Here is a 20,262-nt window from a genome sequence, read left to right as displayed (position 1 = left end):
CATGTACTCTGCTGCATGTATCGCTCTGACCAGGACTTGCAGGAATTGCTAGGATTCACAAGTGCAGCATTATTCAGGACAGAAGAGCTTCTGGAACTGCCTTTTCTGATCAGGATGATCTCTATAGCTTCTGGCAGGCAGCTGCATAAGTAAGAATATCATACCTATCAAACTAAATGTGGCCTGCCAGTCTCAGCATAACATCTCGTCAACAATCTTGCATTGGTGCTGAATTGTAACTTGTTTTTCTATAGACTCATGGTTGCTTCTGCCTTTCCAGCTATGATGCTGTTTGTCCTTTGTGTAAGCACCATCCTTTTTTTTAAATAATATGAATGGGGAACAATATACCACCAGCTAAAATGGTTGCTTTTCCACACTTGCTCACCACAGGAACTCTTTAATCAGCAATGTCAGCCAGGGACAGAAATCTCACAGTTGAGAGATAACAGTTATTTGCTGGCAACTTCTTGTATGATAAGCCCAACAACTGGGTGATCACACACTTTCTCAAATAACACAGGCAAATGCCGCACCGCATTTCTGAAAGTACATGTTGCGACATCTGGAAGCTGCATAAGAATTTTGTCAAGATTTTTTTCTCCTCCTGTTTATTTTTTTGGTGCTCTGAAATCTGAATGTAATTTTGACATTCTTGAGCTATCCACCAGCTTTTCTGCAATGAAAGGCACCATAAAGAGTACAAAGTCAATACTATAGACAAAGTGCAACTGATTAATAGGAGAGGGTTTCTGCCATAACTAGGCTGCTTAAGGTCACAGTTAAACAATTTTTCATAGCTGCTTCATCCACTGAATTGCACTCGCATGGTTGCACTGCTAGTTGAAAGGGAAATGAGCAAGTACATGCTGGTTGAGTAAATTATTAAAATACATAAGCTGGAGCAAAGCTATTTCTGTGAAAACCCTGCTAATGAAGAGAAACTGCCTTTGCAGCAGTGAAATTAGTTTAAAGTAAAAGGGTGAAAAAAATAACATTTCTAAACACTGATAGTGTGTTTCTAAGGTGTAGGGGAGAGATCTGTGAAGTAATGTTAGTCTGAGTCCCTCTGAGTACTGTTCCTACAATGATGTCTGGATGGTACACCTTTATAGCTAGGTCAAGGTATTTGGGCTGGTTTAAATGTGGACCCGTGTTTTCAGCTATTCTTGGGGTTCAGACCAACCAGGTGGATGTTTTTAGGCTTCTTGCAGTGTGCGACAACAGTTGTGAGACATGTAATGAGAAGGAGCATCTGACATGCTGGTGTATACTCCCAGGTATTGCGTCAAATTGTCATGGGCTGTCATGCTAGGCAGCTGCTGGGGCATGTACTTGAGTGCAGGAGACCATCTGCCTTTTCTCCAATGCAACCGGTGATTGCTGGATACAGCAGTCTGGAGAACCAAAGGACCTGAAGGGTCCTAGAGTGAGGAGAGAAGCCACAGTACTGCTTAGTCAACCACTAAAGACAGGTAAAACCATGGGTGAGAAAAGTGCCGGATAGGATTCAGAAGTAGATCCTGTATTTCATGTGTAAGATCTGGTGATGGCTCTGTGGTTCAGGTCTGCAGTGGTCTGAGATATTCTTGAGATTTCTACCCCAGTCACAGTATTGTGTGATATTTGTGCCACCTTGAATGAGTGGGTCTTTTGAACTGAAATTTTGCATGGGAAGCTTTTAAATTATTTTGAGCAAAAAAGTTTAGCGCTTTTCTGGCTTTGTATCCAAATCTGAGGTTGTTTTCAAAGTGGGGTAATTAAGTCCAAACATCCTTTTGTTCTTAACCTGCCATGATGTGAACAGGGTCAGGATTTGTGGTTGTTTTGCTGGCCCTCTGCATCAGGGACAATGACTGCAAGATGAGATTTTTAGCATTGGGTTGCATTTCACTGAGGAGAAAGCCATCTAGATTATACTTCTTTCTCCCTGCCTGTCAGATATTTGTTTTTTCTGTTGCAATAGCAATAGCAGGTGTTGCTTTTGTGCTTGCACTGGGAGTGAGACAGACCTACTAGCTTGCTGAATTTCATGGACTGGTTTGCACAGGTGGGAAGAGAAATAGATAACATTAATGGAACTTAGATGCCCTCATCTCCATCTTACTTCCTCCCTGAAATTGAAGGCTGTCATCCCCTTTCCTTCCCCTTAGGACTCATTCATTGACTCTTCCTCTGCCTTCTCCATTGCCTTGACTTCCCTCTTCTTTCCTTTTCTCAAGCTAGATGTTGTGCGACAAACTCAGGAAGGACTGTGTGTTATTTCTGATGTTTATAGCACAATTGGCCATGCTAATGCTTCCTGTATAAGCTGAAATTGGGAACTTCTCCAAGACAGCACGTAATGCAAACATAACCTGGGAACTTTTTCAATAGCCCTAAATAGAATCTGACTTTCTCTCTTTCTCTCTGAAGGTTGATCTTTAGGGATCTTCGTATGCAGTCTTCAGGTTTTAGGCTACAGGTAGCTTAAAAGGAAAATATGTCTGGAGTTTGCCTGTGGAGATTAAAAAGGTTGTTTCTGGCTCCAGACAACCACTATTCTTTATAAGTCTTTTTGAAACAGTAAATCTGCATTTATTCATACTGGGTGAAGTAGACAGCTGGCACTTTCTGATTCCAAGACAAACAGATCCTGTGGATTTTGCTGGCTGAAAAGAAGTTAATGCTCCAGAAGTGGAAATCCACATGGCTCCCAACAATGAGACTCGTATCAGCCAAGCAACAAGATTTCAAGTGTACTGTGTGTTTGGCTGACAGATTCTGAGCTCATTTAACCCACTGACATCAGGTTAGTGCTCATGTAAATGGATTTATTTCAGAGTCATTATCTGGGATCAAAATTTGACCTACTGACATCTGGTTAGGCAAGTATTTCTCCTCCTTTCCATATAGAGCTACTTGTTGTCTTATGTTATTTTATATACTAAATTTATATGCTAATTTATATGTTAAACTTTGCAACAGTGATTTTCAGTGGTTTACCTTCAGAAGGATACCTGCCCATAGCAATATATTTTGAAGCACTATATGAGGTTAGAAAATATGAAATTCAGTAAGAAAAATATGTGCTTGACACATATCTTGCAGTTTCCAATAATGATTTTACTTTAAAAACTCCTACAGTAACAGAAACCCTCCACTATAAAGTGACTTGTTCTTTAATAAATAAGACTCTGGATGTGACTGAAATCTACATAATTTCACAGTTTCTCATGCTTCCTCTCCATCTGTTTGTCTCCTGTCTCCTGAAGGACAATCTTTGCCGTATTTCAACATTGTTCGAACTTCTGTAACTTGGTTGGGAATTTCTAGGTGCTATGCAATATCAATTAAAAATTATTATCTTGCAGTGTATGGTTTGATTAATGTTTATGATTCTCAGAGGGAAAGACTAAATTCCTACATAAAAGCTTTCAAGCTGAGTCTCACCAATTCCACAGAAAATGGAATAGTTAACACTGCTACTCGAGCTGACATATGGGGGAGTCATATGAGTTTGGAAATGAGGTGGAAAGTAGTCTGTTCTATGCCAATCAATACATTTCCTTCTCTTCGTTAGCATTGTGTACTTAGGACCTTTTCTGAGGGCTACTCATGGGGAGAACTGGTCTGTCATTCATGGAAGCATTAGGCTGACAAATGGTTTGTATTGGGAGAGCCAGAGAAACCACTCAGTAGTCACAAGAAGAGTTGTCTTTTGCTTGGCATGTTATTTGGTGTCTTTAGTGGGCAACCTCCAGAGCAGCATGGTGGGGCAGAAAGGGTGATACACAATTTTTCAAGTGCAAGACATGTTTTGTCCTCAGGTGGCACCACTGTTCCTGGGACTATGCATTAAAAAATGTGTTAATAATGCATAGGGCCTTCATGAAACTTGTAATTTGAAGTGCCTGAAAGTCGTGGTGATCGTATTGCTACTGCCATGAAAACTGAACAGCTCTGCTATTTCCATGAAAATGGTGAAGTCATGTGATGAACTAGAAAGCAAGCTACTGGCTCACTTTCTTACCTATCTCTGTAGTTTGCTGCTGAATGGCTTGCTTGATTTGCAGTGCTGTGGCTAACAGTCTGCAGGTTTGCGCAAAGAGGCATGAGCTAAGCAGAGTGGTGAACTTGTTCTGCTACAAGGGTTGTGATGTGCTGTGGAGCAGTCAGTGGATAAATAACCCTGCTCATATCAATATTTGTGTAACAAGCAAGAGTACACCATGAACGGCACACTGTGTTCTTATTTGCCAAGGAATTTGGAACTGATATACCTTCAGTCACAGAAATGTATATTGTAAATAGTGGTCTAATCCAGCTGGGGATGTTGGCAATTGTCTACAGGAGTGACCACCTTGGGCTGTGGCACACGTTCCTTCTTCCTCCCACCTATGTTCCCTGTGCCTCCAGTGTGGCAAGGTATGTCTCTTTCTGCTTCCAAGCCTCCATTGGAAAAGCTACTACCCTTTGCCTGTTGGCATTGCCTTCCCCCAAATGTGCTGGAGGAGCAGCATGCTTTCGTGCATGCTCTCCAACCGATTCCAGACCAAACTAGGTGGTTTTGCTCAGCTCAGCTGACAAAAGTGGTGTGAGCACCATGGCACATTCTGTGCAGATCAGGGAGTGGGGAACCACACTGTCCCTTGTGGCAGAGCTGTCAGTGCCTCTCCAACAAGGGCGTGGGCCAAGAGCTGCCTGGGGCATTAAATGCTTCCACCTTGCAAACAATGGTGATAGGTTTGCTGGACCATGTTGGAACGCTGCAATGATCTGCAGCAGGCTCCTCTTTTGGCGATTGGGCTGCTTTGCTACACAGTGCAGATGGGAAGGATGTTAGGGTTGCTGCTGAATGGTCCATTAGGTGTCACTTGCCCCAGACAAGCAGTGTGAGTCCCTGGGTGAGGTCAGAGAAAGAAACTGAGAAGCACTATTGCCTCTTCTTTATCCTCCACCCCACTTCCTTGCAGCTCTGTCTTATATTACACATCATGGTTGCTGATGGATCCACTGGCTCTGCCCATTTTAAACTGTTAGATAGGAGCATGTAGGGAGCCCTGATCATAGGCAGGGAGTGATGACCTCCTGAGGCAGGCTTTCCCCATCTTGCTGCCTCCTTGCACTAAGTCAGATAGATTCCCCTGTATTTGAGGACTTCACTGCACAGGATTTGCCCTGCAGCCCAGCCTGTGGCTGGAAGAGCTGCTTTTTCAATGTGACAGCCTTGTTCTGTTGCCACTGCTTCTGTGTTGACATGTATCAGATAGGAGAGCTCACTCTCTTCTTTCAATAGCCTTTTGTGGCTCTTCTGCCTCTTTTTGTTGTGAAAAAACATCCCTAGATCCATTTCACTTCATCTGCCTGCAAGAAAGCATCTTGCTTTAACCCTCTGCTGGCTTTTATTTTCAATATGCAGTCTCAATACTGAGTGGTTCCTCTTCATGGAAGTGGCAGCTGGGTCCCTCCTTGTGGGTCTGTTGCTGCCCTGGTCTGTGCCTTTCTATGGAATGCTTTCAGAATCCCACTTTCCTGGCACTTACGGCTCAATTTGTGCAGAGTGGAATTACACCAAGGCCTGTGAGTGAGAGATGCAACAGCAGAAGGCAAAGCTGGGAGTAGTGGGAGCAGGTGTCTGGCACTTTGTAGAGTTGGAGCTAGTTCCCTGACATTTAGAAGGGATAATGGCTGTGCTGTTCCATGCCAAGAATTGGGAGCATGGGATTTATCCAGCCTATGCCCACCTACTTTCTGCATGTGGACATTTGTTCTCCCACCCACCTAATTAGGAAAATAGAGTGTAGAAAATGAAGGGGCGGATTTGTTATTTTGTTGTGGCTGTTTGAAAGCAAAGTTTGCTTTGCAGCCTCATATTACAGTCCATGGAGGGACAGTATTGTCTCCAAACCTGGCATTAGTGTTGGCTTTCCTCAGGAAGTCTAACGGGAGGCAAAGCTACACCACAAACTGTCACTGTGGCAGGAGAAAGCATCAGAATTACTGGAACGAGCCTCTGTCCTGGGAGTGAATGCTTGGGAGAGGACTGCTATTGGAGATAGGCAGAAATAACCTCTGGGTAAACAGGGAAAATTGACACTTTGACTCTGCTGAATATTTCAATAAATGAAAATAATTCTCAAAGCCAGGGAGTTTCTAATAAACCCTGCCACAGTCCAGTAGACATTTAAAATTCAACTTCCTCGAGAAAGTAACTATATTCCTTTAGCCATTTCCTTTTATCCAGTAGTTGCTTTGTTTGCTTCTTCTATTTTTGGGCCCAGATAATTTGCTGTATAATGGCAGGACATTCAGCATGGTTAGAGAGTGTCCAGGGAAAACCCATTTCCGTAATTTACCCATGTAGCCATTATCCTGTTTCTTTCATCCTTAGGTAACTTGTTATGCTACACAAGCAAATAGTAAATAGTGTGTTTGTTTCACCCAAGAATTCTTCATCAATCAGGATCACAGAAAGAGTGAGCTGGAAGGGATGCTGGGAAGGCCATCCCTCACCCTAGGGCAGGATTTGCTGTAGCTACCTCATTACTGGCAGATGTCAGTCTAATTTATTGCGTAACTTCAGCAGAACAGGATGAGAGAGGAGTAGATGGTGAAAACCTCTAGTACATGACAGAATCCAGATCAATTACTTCTCAACCTGAGGATTTGCCCCCTTCCTTCTATGTCCCCTCACACAGAAATGTGCCTTGGCTAACAGGGTGTTTAGAGGCGGGATGCCTCCAGATCCTCCTCAAGGGATCATGTATGTTTGTGGGTTCAGAGAGACCACAACTTCCTAACCTAACGTACAAAACACTCAGCTGGGAGCTGGGTTTTAATTGTTGCCCCCATTATTAATTAGTTTCTGAGTGATGACTTCCTGAATGAGAGGTAAATTCACCAACCGTTGCTGAGGGACTGTTACACTGGAGACAGCCTCTTCTACCACCTTCGTGAATATAACCCTTCATTTCTTTTGCTTTTCTTACAAGTCCTTGAAAACAAGATATCCCATTTTGGCTCAGATGGGGCACTTGTTCAACACAAAGGAAGGATGATGGGTTTAAAAACAAAGGCTTTGGTTCAATCCAAATAAAATATTTATGCTTTTTTTCTGGTTCAACTGCTGAGCTGAAAAATCACTATTTGCTAGCCTTTGAAAACCACTGACTGTCCCACTAAATTTGTGTCAAGTGGTTGCTCCAATTCCTCTTCCTGATGGTGGTCTTAGAGCTGATCTCATCACAGCAAAAGTGTCTCCTCTGCTTGCAGCCCTGCAGAGCTATTCTGGCTTAGTCATCAGCAAGGCGGAGGAGAGGTAACTTCACTCATCTTTGCTGGTAATCTAGAGGATTTGTGACAAAGCATGCATCATATTCTCTCAGCTTAGTCAGCTTTAGACTATTATTATGAATCTGGATTTTTCTTTTTTTCCCTGATGAAAGCACCCTTATGTTGAGCACTGGTAGTTTGGCTGGCAGCATCTCTTCCTGAGGAGCTGCCTTCCAAACCTGAGCATGTGGGGTAGAAGCCATCAGAGCATGGGTGAAAGAATTGTTCCTGAAGAATGTAATAGCATAAAATCATATCAACTCCTAGGACACAAAGACATAAGCATTTACAGCTTGTAATATCACAAACCTGACTGAGGTACCTAGATTCTCTCTGCAGTATCCAGGGAGAAATGGGTGTCTCAGAGAACGATTCACAAAAGCCAGCAAGCTGAAGATAGATGTATGTTTAAAGTTGTGCCCCTTTCTAGAACTGGGATACCACATTCAGCACTGTCAAATAAGACATCTGCCCACTTAGGCTTCACAAACAACTGCTCTTTCCTGAAAGTTGGGGCATAAGCTTTTATTTTTCAGAATACCCTACTTCCAAACCACTTCTCACCTGATCGTATTGACCACCAACAACTGGGCTTCCCAAGGAGATATGAACCCATATCTCAAATACAGAGCGAGTTCTAACAGTGAAGGTGTGTGTTACCAAGAGGTTTCAGTTTCCTCTCTGGGAGCTGCCAGAGAAACCACTCAGGAGCAGGGGGTTTACCTGGCAAGTAAGTGGAAGACCTGGATTCAGCTCTTGTTGAGTCTTTCAGCTGTACTTTTTCCAACAACTTCTTAATAGGAAGTCTTAATGTAGAGTCTTTGGTGAAAGAACTAGAACCCATATCTGCCATCTCTCAAGGGACTTACCCATCCCTTTGATCACATTCCTCATCTCTCACAGCAATCCTATAGTTTCAGCAAAAGTCTTTTCCTGGAATTAGCCTGATGGTTAAGTCTGGTCCACGAGAGAGCTAAGAGCCTGACACCTCTCAAATTAGGAAAGGAGCTGAATCCAGAGCCTCCACAATCTGTGTCAGTGCTTTGAACACTGAGGAAACATTTTATTTTTCTCCCATATAAAAGGAACGCAACTTACAGTTATATTTTTGTTGGAGGTGGTCCTGCAGTAATGCACAGGAGTGCTCTGAGGTGCTAGTGGTGGTGCCAAAAAATGGAGTATCAAGAGCCTGGTGACAGTAAGACAGAGGGACTTCGGGTGCTCAATCAGTGCATTAAGTCTCTTTGGGGCTCTAAGCCTGGGGGATTTTCTTTCACAGTCCACAAGGAATGGACAGCTCCTGCTGGCTCCCAGCTAAGGAAGCAGAACTTTGAATTTATGCTGAAGAGAGCTTTCTTAGAGATACGAGCAACAAGGAGCTTAGCATGGGTACCAAGCCTGCCTGTGGCTTGCCAAATAGTTTGAGCTGAAGGATGGTGTGGTAGAAGGCCTTTAGTAATATTCATCCTCCACCCTTTTCTGAGATTAAATCCAGCCTGCATGAAACTTGTTGGCAGCGGTTTCCCACTTAGCAATAATCAAACCATATTGGGACAAAATATTCAAAATATGTAGCAATGTGGGACTTGGGAAAGTATCAGCATAAAATTATGCCTTCCAGAATAGCAAACCAATGGATGTGCTGGAGCTGAATAGCATGATTTTTAATGAATGAGACCCTGGCTACACTTCTTGTTTGGCATTAGCCTGCCAAAGAGTATAACTTGTCTTAACATCTTTTTGAAGTGATTCAGTGACATTTCTAGCTTTTGGATTAAGAGAGTCATTAATAAATTGGACTATAAAAGCCTGAGTGAGTGTAACCAACTCCTACTGAAAATGTGCTGAACAAAGCAGATGTGATGCTCAGGTAATTGGCAAACAGGCCACCTGTTGATTTTCTTGTCAGCATTCTTGCTACCTGGGGTATGATTCTAGTCAAGGAGAAAATAGGGTTCTTTTAATTGAAACAATTCGTGCAACATCATTTCACTTAAAATTGTCCATGGCTTTTTAAAGAAGATTGAAAGCAGTGTAATCAGGGCTTGATTTGGGTCCTACAGCAGGAGGAGAGAAGCGGACAATCAAAGGGAGTTTCACAGTGTGTACGTGAGAGGGCTAAAATATAGGTGTTAACCTTGGCAGTGGAAGTTAATGAGCAGTCTGATACTCCATAGTGGTTCTATTTCTCCAGCTGTAATTGTGTGGGTGCTCAGAGTTGTTTCTTTCTGCAGAGCCTAGGGTGTGCATCTGTGTTTCTCTTAATTTTTCTTGAAATAACACCTGTAATTAGCAGCACCCAATTCCAGCCAACCAGGTCCTTACTTAAAAGTGCTCAGGTGCTTTCTACTGGCACAGCCTAGATAACAATACAAACCAGGAGCTCCTATCTAAAGGAGTGTTTGCCCTTTATGTCAATCTAACACTCTTCCCTAAATTCATGGTAGAATGTAGTTTTGAACATGTTTGCAGATAGCTTTCTGGAAAAAACAGTAATACTGTATGTGCATATAGCTTTAACTCCAACGTATTTTACAAACAATACACACAAAATACTGCTTCAGCTACTGCCCCAATATAGCTACCCTGTAGTGGAGTGAAGTGGTTACCTGACCATGCTAGCAGCTGGATTTTAGGAAGGAAGTAGAAAGTGCAACCAAGTACATAATTTAAAAATGTAGGCCATAATGAGATAAGAAATCAGGATGCAGTGATCAGCACTTCTGTCCTGCAGTGTGGAATGCTGCCAGCTTGAATTCAATGGTACCTCAGTCGATGAAGGAGTGAGAATCCTGAATATTAAATCCACAGGAACCATGAATATATTTGTTATGATGTTCTCAACCAGTAGGGGAAGCAGGTGGGAATGTGAAAACAGAATTACTCATAGCATCTAAAGTGAGTATACTTCAAACACCACTTAGCATCTAGTCTAGACAAAGACAGACGTGTTTAAAATGGTCTTATCTGCTTGTGGTTAACCACAGTTGTTAATTGTGGGTTTTCCCAGTGCACATCCATTTGCAGCTTTGCTGGGTCTGGAAGGTGCCTTTGTAAAGGGAGTGCAGCTTGAGGAAGGAAAATTTGTCAAGGAAGGTAATGATCGATACTTACTCATTGATATATTTAAATAATACCCAGTCTCCACATCAGAAGGGGAGAGGATTCTTTGTTGCTCTCCCAGTCTTGTGGAATGGACTTGAGCAGACACATGACATCATGGGAAGAGGAAGTGTGTGAAATGGAGAGACATGAGAAAAACTAAAGCAGTGAAGTGGAAGACTACAGAAGAATGGAGAGAGACACCCAGGCAAAAGAAAGTCAGGAAGCTGGCAAACTGCAGGCACCTGAACTCCCTTATACAGAGAAAATAGAAACAAATCAAATCCTCCCTTCTGCTGCCCCTTGTAATTTTCCAGAAATCTTCTATAATTTTCCCTGGAGTCCCATGCTGACAGCTGGCAGATGCTGAATGAGAGAGGGTCCCCAGAATGAGTGATGGCAAGGTCACAGTTGGAATGCCTATGAAGACAGTGATGCAGTGAATCACCAGCAACTTTTGCTGCCACATAGTGGCAGAGAGAAAAGCTGCCATATGACAGATCCTCCTTTGTAGTCCTTGTCTAAAGATGATGTCTTTGTACTTTATTATTAGTGTTGTTCTCTGGTAACAAGTGTGCTAATTCTAGGAGGTTAAAGTGATGGAGGAAAGGGAAGACCTTAAGCAATACAATTTCTTCAGACTTAATTTCATGTGCAAGTCACTCCTTATGAACCACATAGCACTCTTCTATGCCATAGGTTTATCAACAAGTGTTGCTAAGAAGATGCTTAAAAGCTTGTATTTCAGAGACTGTGTACGAATAGTACGCCTCACTGCTGTGGTTGCTATAGTAAACCCTTGTTGTTAATTGAATACTACAGTAAATAATACTTTAAAACCGGAGAGGAAAATAAAAAGAAAGAACTCCATTAGGAATTCCCTGAGCCACTTGAAATTACTGCTTCTTTTTTGTGTTCTGCAAGTATGGAATGCTTTGTGCAGTGTGTTATAGAATAGCAACACCTGCATAATTGTGATGCTTTCTCTGCATTATTTCTTGTCCCTCAAAACTTTGCAGGATGTGGTTCAGAGTACCTCTGTCAATAAGGAAAAGAGCAGTTAGTGGGATTAAAATTAGCTGTTGTTTTCGTAAAATTACATACATTTTAGACCAAATATAGGAGGAGAAGAGGATTGAAAAGGTTGAAATGATCCTTGAAATGATCCATGCTGTAACTTCTGCCAGTGGAGTTACACTGGAGATAAATTCTCCAGTCTTTTCCCCTGGTGTTAAACTGTAATAATCCATAAGCATTGCAATTAGAGAGCTCACCCATGCTGATGGCAGCCTTAGAGTACCACAGATAATGCTGTCCAGGAGAGAAAGTACATGGTGTGCAGAGAAACTATCAGGGCATGTGCGGGGAGAGTAACAAGCAGAAGTTGGTGAGCAGCTGAGAACTGCAGCACTTCCTTGTTACCTGGGGGGGGGAGAGGAAGAACCTCGAAGGTGAGGTGAACTCTTTGAGGGCCTTATAAGAGAAACAACCCATACATCATGATAAACAGCTGTGAGGCAGAAGACTTACAGGCCCCTGCAGGGGAACAGAAGGAGCAGTGAGGTTAATAGAAGTAGGAGATTTTTCTATCATAGGGTAGTAAAGTAATGAAAGAGATTAAATGATACATGAAATGCCAGGTTTGGAGCTACTAGCGTGAGGCAAACAATAGATTTGTATTTAAAGGACTGGAGTGCGAATAAGATGATTTTTGGCCTATTTTATGCTTTGATAAGACTCTGTATGTATCCATGGTCCTCTGCCCCATCTTCCCACCTATATATTGGGGCTAGCACTTTCTTCTTTTGCAGGGCTTTTGACAGAGGCAAACGTACTATCATTTTGAGTTGTTCAGATGATGTGGCAACATGGGTCATAGACATGACATCTTTTGTAGACTTCTGCTCACTCAAGGAGTGGAAGACATGTTTATTCTTCACCAGCTGAGTTGATTCTCATGGATCTGCATCCTCATTAGCAGACAACATCTGTTTCTTCTTGTAATTAGCTCACAGTTCAATAGGTAGCTCTAGTCTCTTTTACACCTGGACTACAATCAACATGGAAATCACAGAAGCACTTGTCTCTCCCCTCCCAACTTTGAAGCAGTCTAAGTTACACACATTGTTAAACACCTAATAGACAACAACTGTGTGTTAGAATGCTCCAGCACATGTGTGAAATAATGTGGGTTTTTTTCTTTTTTTTTCTTTCTTGATGGGCTTCACTTCCACATGTGCTTAAGCTTCTCTGGCTTCTGTATTAGCCTCAACCCACTAGTCATGGATTAGGCCATAAAGAACTGTTTCCAGCCACCTGCACAATGGAAAGGGGAAGTGAAGTGAGGGCTGCTGGAGGGGGGAGCGTGCACCAGCTGGCCCTGCTCCTGAGGCATTATAACTGGATTCTTTGGGGTAGAAGGGTGTGAGGTCTCAGGTCATTTCCTGCCAGGTTTGCTCTGAATGGGAGTGGGATATGTAATTGCGCTGTCTCCTTGTACCATTAGTGTCAAGACTCATTAGGAACCCAATCTACTCAGTGGCAGTAGGCATACAAAAGAAAGAACTAGCCAAAGTCTGCAGACTGCAGAGCAGGAGTTGGTGGAGGAAGCAATTGTAAAATTCCCGTCTGGGTAATTAGAGTCAGCAGGGAATCAGATTGGCTACAGCAGGGCTTTCATTTTTCCCCTTGCTGTTTTAACAGGATTGGCAGGTGCTGCTTTATTCCAGGGGTGAGGTGATGTGCCTGTGTCATAATTCACAATGAGAAATGATCATCAATTTGCTGCCATGCTCCTGGGGTGAGCTGAGCAGGCAAACTGTGATTACTATTGTTATTAGTACCTTGTTAGCTTGGAGCAGGAAGATTGTTGTGGGCAGTTGTCTCTGGAAGGGGTGGGATCTGTGCACACAAATGCATGTTCTTGGCAGCTTAGCTGCATTTGGAAAGTTTGGGACTGCTGGCTATTTCACACCCTTTACACTGGGATCTATTTGTTAGTGGTCAAAAATATGAGTGACTTTGAAAATTTATCTCATGCTTAAAAATTGGTAGCATATTGTGGCATGCTTTATCAGCAGGACAATTTAACAGAGTTACAACATGATAAACCAAAAGGGACTCTCTTTCTTTGAATGCATTGCTTGCTACTTATATGTTTGCTTAGTGAGAGGTGGAAAGAGACATAGGCAAGCTATTTTGTCTGCGTGCAATGCAGTTTAAGGCCTGGATCAAGATAATGTGAAATCAACGGACAGATTCACATTGACTGCTCTGGATTCTGGCTCAGAGCAGTGGGCTTGCATGCTCTGACAGTTGACACAATAGTTAAAAGGTACAGCAGTAAGGTATGTGCTGGGAAGCATAGCTTCTGGGAAGAAAGGTTTTCTTAACACAGCATTTGTTCCATAAAAGTTCCTAGAGAGAGAGAGGTTTCCCTAACAAATTGGCTATGTTTACCAGTCAAAATGGGATTCTCTCAGCAGCTTTGCTTATCTGAATTCCACATCTGAGAGTCAAACCTTCTTCTTTCTAGCTCCATTCATCAATACCCAAATGAAGGATTAAGGAATTAAAACTTTGCAGACAAATTTGTTGATGATGCACAAGCCAGCATAAAATGCACTTCGCTTTGCTTCTCTATAACAGTGGTCCTAGTGCTAAACTCTTGGATTTTTATGAAAGGATGCAAGACTTATACCCTACCACTGACCAAAAAATCCTATTGTGGACAGTGGACTACTTTCCTGAGTAAAACATACAGGATTGAATCCACAAGGAGGAAATAAGTGCAATGTCAAGCCACGCTGTTTTCTAGGCACTCTTTGGTAAATTGTTGGACAGGAAACAATATTTCTGTCCAGGGAAATACACCAACATTGCAAAATGTTTTGCTCTCTATGAAGCAAAGCTGAGGCCTTTGAAGGTGTATTTTATGGAAAATATTAAAGAGAAATTAAAGTATTAGCCTGAAGAGCTAGTATTTGGACCCTTGTTGGAGGTGTGGGTGACCTTGTAGTGTCCTTGGTTGCCCCTGTTCTGGGACAGCATTCTGCTGGCCAGGCCCTTCTGAGGTGCTTCTTTGGGCTCTGGCCAGATTTTCCCAAATCTAAGGTGGAACTATGTCTTACTGGTGGACTAATAAAGCCAGTATGTACCCACAAAATTTTTCAGCTTCACTAATTCAGTATTTTCCCACCAAAAGAGCAATTTAATCTAAAAGGATAAGGGGGGAGAGGGCGGGAGATCCCTGCCAGCTCTACCCTTCAGACTGCAGCTATGTTTTAAGAACCTATTTGGAATGCAAACAATAAGAGATGTGTGTTTCCCTCAGTGCCTTTCCTTTGAGCTTCTGTGCATCTCTTCAGCATGTGGGGTCACTGGCAGAATAAGAAACTAATACATGAAAACCAGCGCTTCCCCTCACTTCCAGGTTCCTGGCTGGAATGAATCAAGCTCAGATCTATAAGCTGCTTAGACCTTCCAAGTACCATAGATTAAATGATGGCTATAGAAGCTTTACTAGCTCCCGATTTTTATAGCTAAGTGTCTCTCTCTCAAGTCAGAAGCTAACAGTCCATACAGATATATGTGTTACTGCAGATTATTTCTCAGGCCCGTTTGGGCCATTAGTTATGCATGGTAACTTGGAATTTGACTGAGCCTGTACTACCAAGGAAAAAAATGCATGCTTGTTTCTCCCTTATACCCTACTCTCACTTAATCGACAACTACTTCTGTCAAAACAAGGCTAACCTTCTCCCTTCCTACCCCTCACCCATCCTTGGCGGGTCCTCTGTCTAGATGGCTTTAAATCTGATTTGGGATTTGAGTGTTATTTGGATTAACTCATTAGTGGGGCTCCGTTCTGGCAAGCCTGTTAATCTGTGGCAGTGGTGCATAGCACTGTGACAATATTACACTGAAAATGAGAAATCTAATGAGATTAGCATTTTATGCATTCAGACAGGACCTGGGTGTTTGAATGGTCTGCAGACACTTGGTATGAATCACAGTAGGCCTAGGAGGAGACAAAGTGACTGGACTGTAACACAGCACCCAAACACACAGAAAGGAGATTGCAATGATGCACAGAAGCATCAGTAGCTTGCTTGTGGGGAACAGAAATGTCTCTGTCCCCATCAGCTGACTTTGTCTCAAAAGCATTCCCATATATGCCCAACAGATTAATTTCTTTTCGTAGGGATGGAGGAGGGCTGATCTGTGTCCAGGGGTCACCTTGCAACTTAGTCCTGCCCTTACAAGTGGTGATGGGGGAAAGTATTAGTGGTTGCTTTCATGGAGAAGGTGACTGCTGACTCCCAAGTTGTTTTTACATCACACAGGGATGCAGAGCAAGATATGCTTGTTAATGTGTATTTCTACCAGACAGCTCCATTCTAAAATTACACCCACAGGATTATTTGTCTGGACAAATTCCAGTCACACTTTTCCCTCTCAAAGGCGTTGTTGTTTTTACTTCAGGTTTAAACAGAGAAAAGTGAGCCAATATCTGCAGCCTCCTTTGGTGGTTGCAGGGACCGTGAGAGCTCTGCCTGGTTTCTTAGGTACACCTAGTAGAGCAAGGCAGTCCCCAATGCTGGCTACATGGGCTTCTCCTGCTCTACCACCCAACTAAAGCTTTTGTAGCCTTTTGTAGGTGATAAGGAGACAACTTCGGGAGAAGCTGAGAAGTGATGCACCAGGGCTGGGAGTCACTACTAAGTGCTGTCCTAGCCTGCCACCCAGTGCTGGTTTCTGGCACTCAGAGCGGCTAATGTGCTCCAGCACTGCAGCTGGTACCTGGCATGTCCTGGACTGGTTCTTCCTGGGCTCTGTTGGAATATTCCTTCCTAAGTTACTGAAACAGATACTCAGGTCCTCTTAGAAATAAACAGTGTTTTAAAATGGGCTGCCTTTGGAGAAGCGTGTGACAACTTCTTCAGATTCCTTCTTGAGTACTGTGGGCTCAGGAGGTAGGCAATGTCTCTTGGGTGCTGTGCACTCAGCAGGTGATGGGCTAGTCTAGCTTCTGGTTTTAGTGATCCTTAAGCAAGAAGGGAAGGCTATTATTTCTGGTCTCGTTTTTCCAGGACAGCTTAGGAATGATCAGAGCTGCACAATCTCTCATCATGGTGATGGATCCAAACCAAATACATCCACAAAATGATGCTGAAGTTGGCAATAGTTTCCAAACTGGGATCAGTGTGTCATCTCTGCTAATAGAGCAGAGAGAGGTGATAATTCCTAAAGATACCACAAAACTGCTTGAACCCCAGAGAAGAAGGGGAGGAAGGATTATTTTCTTGGGAAAGCAAGAATGGTTAACAGTGCTGTGGGGCTGGGCTGTTGCAGGGAGAAGATGGAAGATCGTGGTGCAGATGACAGTTTTCATTCACATGACTCACCATGTCCACAAAACGATCCTCCTGCTACAAGGCTAAAAGTGCTGCTGGGGGAAAAGATGTTATTTTGATGTTATATTTACATAGAATCTAGGATAAGTAATTTAGGGAATTGTTTTGATTTTTTTAAGTGTTTTTTTTGTTTAGTTTTTTTTTTTAAAAAAGACGTCTGTCACTTCACCATTGAATAAAAAGTAGTAATTGAGCAGTGTCACTGACAAAACAGAAATTGTATGTACAACTGATAGCTTTAATTGGGTAAACGAGGTAAAAATCTGGCACAGTCTTAGAAACTGCTGTTTGTCTGACTTAATAAGCAATAGTCAGTTGTTGTTTGTAATGGCACGGACTAAAGCTGCCACACCAGTGTTTTATCGGCTGAAGAATTTAATAGAGCAGCAGCCTTTGTGACTGTGGCCTGACATTCAGCCTTGACAATGCTGCCTGGATTTATCTAGGTGACCAGATATATTGAGCTTTCACTCTGCATTGTGGGGGTGGTGGAGGGCATGAGTGGTCATTTTTCTTTAAGTAGTGAGATAGTTTTTGCTGCCAACTTAAAAGAAAGGGGCAGAGAAGAAAGAATGTGATGAGGTGGCCTTGTTTTAAAGTGTGTGAGGTGCAGAGAGCAGGTATAATATAGGAAAAGGTGAGTATAGAAGCAAAAGATGAAAAACAAAGGTGTATTTACTCTGAAGGGTGCTTAAATGCTATTAATATGTATTGTAAATCTTTAAATGCTTTGTTATTCAAGCATTGTATTAAGTGGAAGGAAAAAAAACCCCACTGCTACTGATTTGCATTTTGTTATTAATTCAGAGTAAAAGAGAGGAAAAATTGTCAGCAAGGTGCCTTAGTGAATCTTTATATAATACTAACAATTTATGTATGGGAAGCAAATACTTAAAAAAATGAGTAAAATGAATAGAAATGTAATTCAGAGCAGCACTAGCACTTCATCTTCATGTAATGATATGGGCAAAGCCTGAATTCCAACACTCTGCAGTGAATTATAGGACATGGTAGAGCTTGCAGGACTGCAGAAATAAAACACGATCAGTTATAATGTCCCATTAGGAAAAAGTGATGTAATGAATTCTTCTTTCATGGCCTAGCAATGACACATTTAATTCGCTAGGTTATTTACCCCCTGGATAAAATTCATAATCTCTCTCATAATATGAAAATATCTTCTTAGATACATTTGTGGGGGAATCTCATTAGAAGGTTTTGCTGAATGTATTTTTTGTCAGCGTTGTAAAGGCAGTGAGCTTCATCAACAGGAAAGCTGGACTAGAAGCCGGAATACCTGGGTTATATTCCTGATTCTGCTGCTTTATGACACTGGGTAAGCACCCTCAGCTGCTGAGACTCTTTCCAGTGAGTCTTCTGATTCCATCTGTCACAGGTCAGCTGGCCTAGCAGAGACTCACTTATTTAAGCTGCCTAAGCCAACCCAGGTCATTCTAGGTGAAATGTGCTGGAGCCATTTTAGCCTGTCTGACAGGGAGGTAATCTTCAGTGGGAGAGGTGATGCATGGCTGTGGAGGGCCCTGAGTAGTACTAGCTATGGTTAGGAGAGGACAGATGTCCAGAGCTGTAAGATATCAGCTCCTTGAGACAGGGTGTTATATGTGCAGGAAGTCGCAGGATCCATCCCTCAGCTAGGATTTCTGGATGCTCCAGGAAAGCTGTTGCTAATGTGGTTGTTTTCTTTTGGCTCAGCGCTTAGGTTGAGAAGACTGGCCTGCATGGGCCAAGTTTGCAGCTACTACACATGAAAAAATTACTCTTTAGTGGCTTGGCTGACTCTCATATTTTTCTCAACTAAGGAAGCAAGGGTGAACAAGATGCTGTTCAGTAGAGAGAACTGCTTTTAAAGGAAAGCTATTTTAATTTGATCTTTTTTTTTAAATCCTGAAAGGAGGCTTGAGAATTCTTAAAAAGCACACCTAGAAACACAGTTGGCTTGCTGGTTTAAAAAAACACATACAAATCATCCCAGAACAGGCCTTGCAATTTCTCATACTGTGTAGCATATCTGTCTCTACTAACAGGTATCTGCTAGCACATCTTTACAGGTCCGTAAATATTCAAGATTTAGCTTTAATGAAAAATACTGTCTCTATATAAAGAAAAGGTAAGAGTTTATATGCAAATGTTACACTGCTATCTTTTTAGTTATCTTAGTTTTTTTAAAAATCAAACCATGGCCTTCAGTCCTATTTAAATGTAATAAAATAAAAAAAAATCACTTTCTCTCCAGAGATCCAAAAAGCTGAATATATTTTCCTAGCTGATTGATGCTTTTCCATTTATTTTTAAATGTAATTTTCCCTGGGTAAGGAATTGTTCTCTTGAATGTCAAGAAGGAAATATTTCCCAAATCATAGGCTTGGATTGGCTGGCTAGAGCCTAATGAGATAGCTCTGTTGAGAGGGGGTAGTCTGGGGAAGCAGAAAACGGAGTGATTTGTCATGCTGGTTTTCCAGCCATTGCTAAAGAGCTGCTTTGTAATGCCAGCCTGCCAAATCTCCTGGCCACAATCAAATTACTCCCTCTGCATGCACGCATATCCACACCCTCACCCTTTAGATCTATCACTGACAGAATAGTTATTAAACAAAAACTCAGCCCAGGGAATTATTAATCGCCAGGCTTCATTTCTTTATCAAATGTTGTGGCCCGGAGGGAGAGCTCTTTAAGCTTTCAGAAAGACCGTAGCACATTAATCACTGGAGGGAAGCGGGGTGTGGGCTTGGCATTTGTAATACTTGTCAGATCAGAAATAGGAGATACAGAGATCAAAAGAGATGTTTATGGCTCGGAGGTGAAAGGGTTTCACTCTTCTTGTTGTTCTTTGTGTCCTCTTTTTACTGTTTGTTTTGGGATTTTGGTTTTGGTTTTGCTCTGTTGGTCTTGTCCCAGAACTTAGACTAATTCTGTTGCTATACCTCTGGCCCACACACTGTCCAAGAAGAGAAAGGCCATGAGCTGTGGATGCAATTTTCTGTGTACCCAATAGCAAAACAGTGGTCACCACTTTTGAGTGCCAGCCTGTTGTAGTGCTGCGCTTGTCCAGGCACTTAGCAGGCCCCAAACTGCCGTCAAAGTTGGGAAGCTGGGGTGCTTAGGTGCTTGTCTGTATAAACTAATTAAATGGAGGTACCCAGCACTGAAGATTGGTCCTGAAAAACATGCCTGACTTCTTGGACGTTTAATACTGGGTTCACTATTACATGCACCATATATACACATACACTTTAAAAAAATTACTACAATGACAACAGCTCCAGACCATATATATGGCAGATTAAGCCAGTATTGTAGGCTGCCTGGGGCTGGAAGCACTTACCCTGTGATTAGTTAAAACATTAATTAACATTGACCTTGTTCACTCTAATCCTGAGACCTTTAGCCCCTGTAGTATGTAGGGAGGTTG

Source organism: Haliaeetus albicilla, chromosome 4, assembly GCF_947461875.1.
Source record: "Haliaeetus albicilla chromosome 4, bHalAlb1.1, whole genome shotgun sequence".
NCBI classification, from domain to species: Eukaryota; Metazoa; Chordata; class Aves; order Accipitriformes; family Accipitridae; genus Haliaeetus; species Haliaeetus albicilla.
This window is presented reverse-complemented; position numbering follows the sequence as displayed.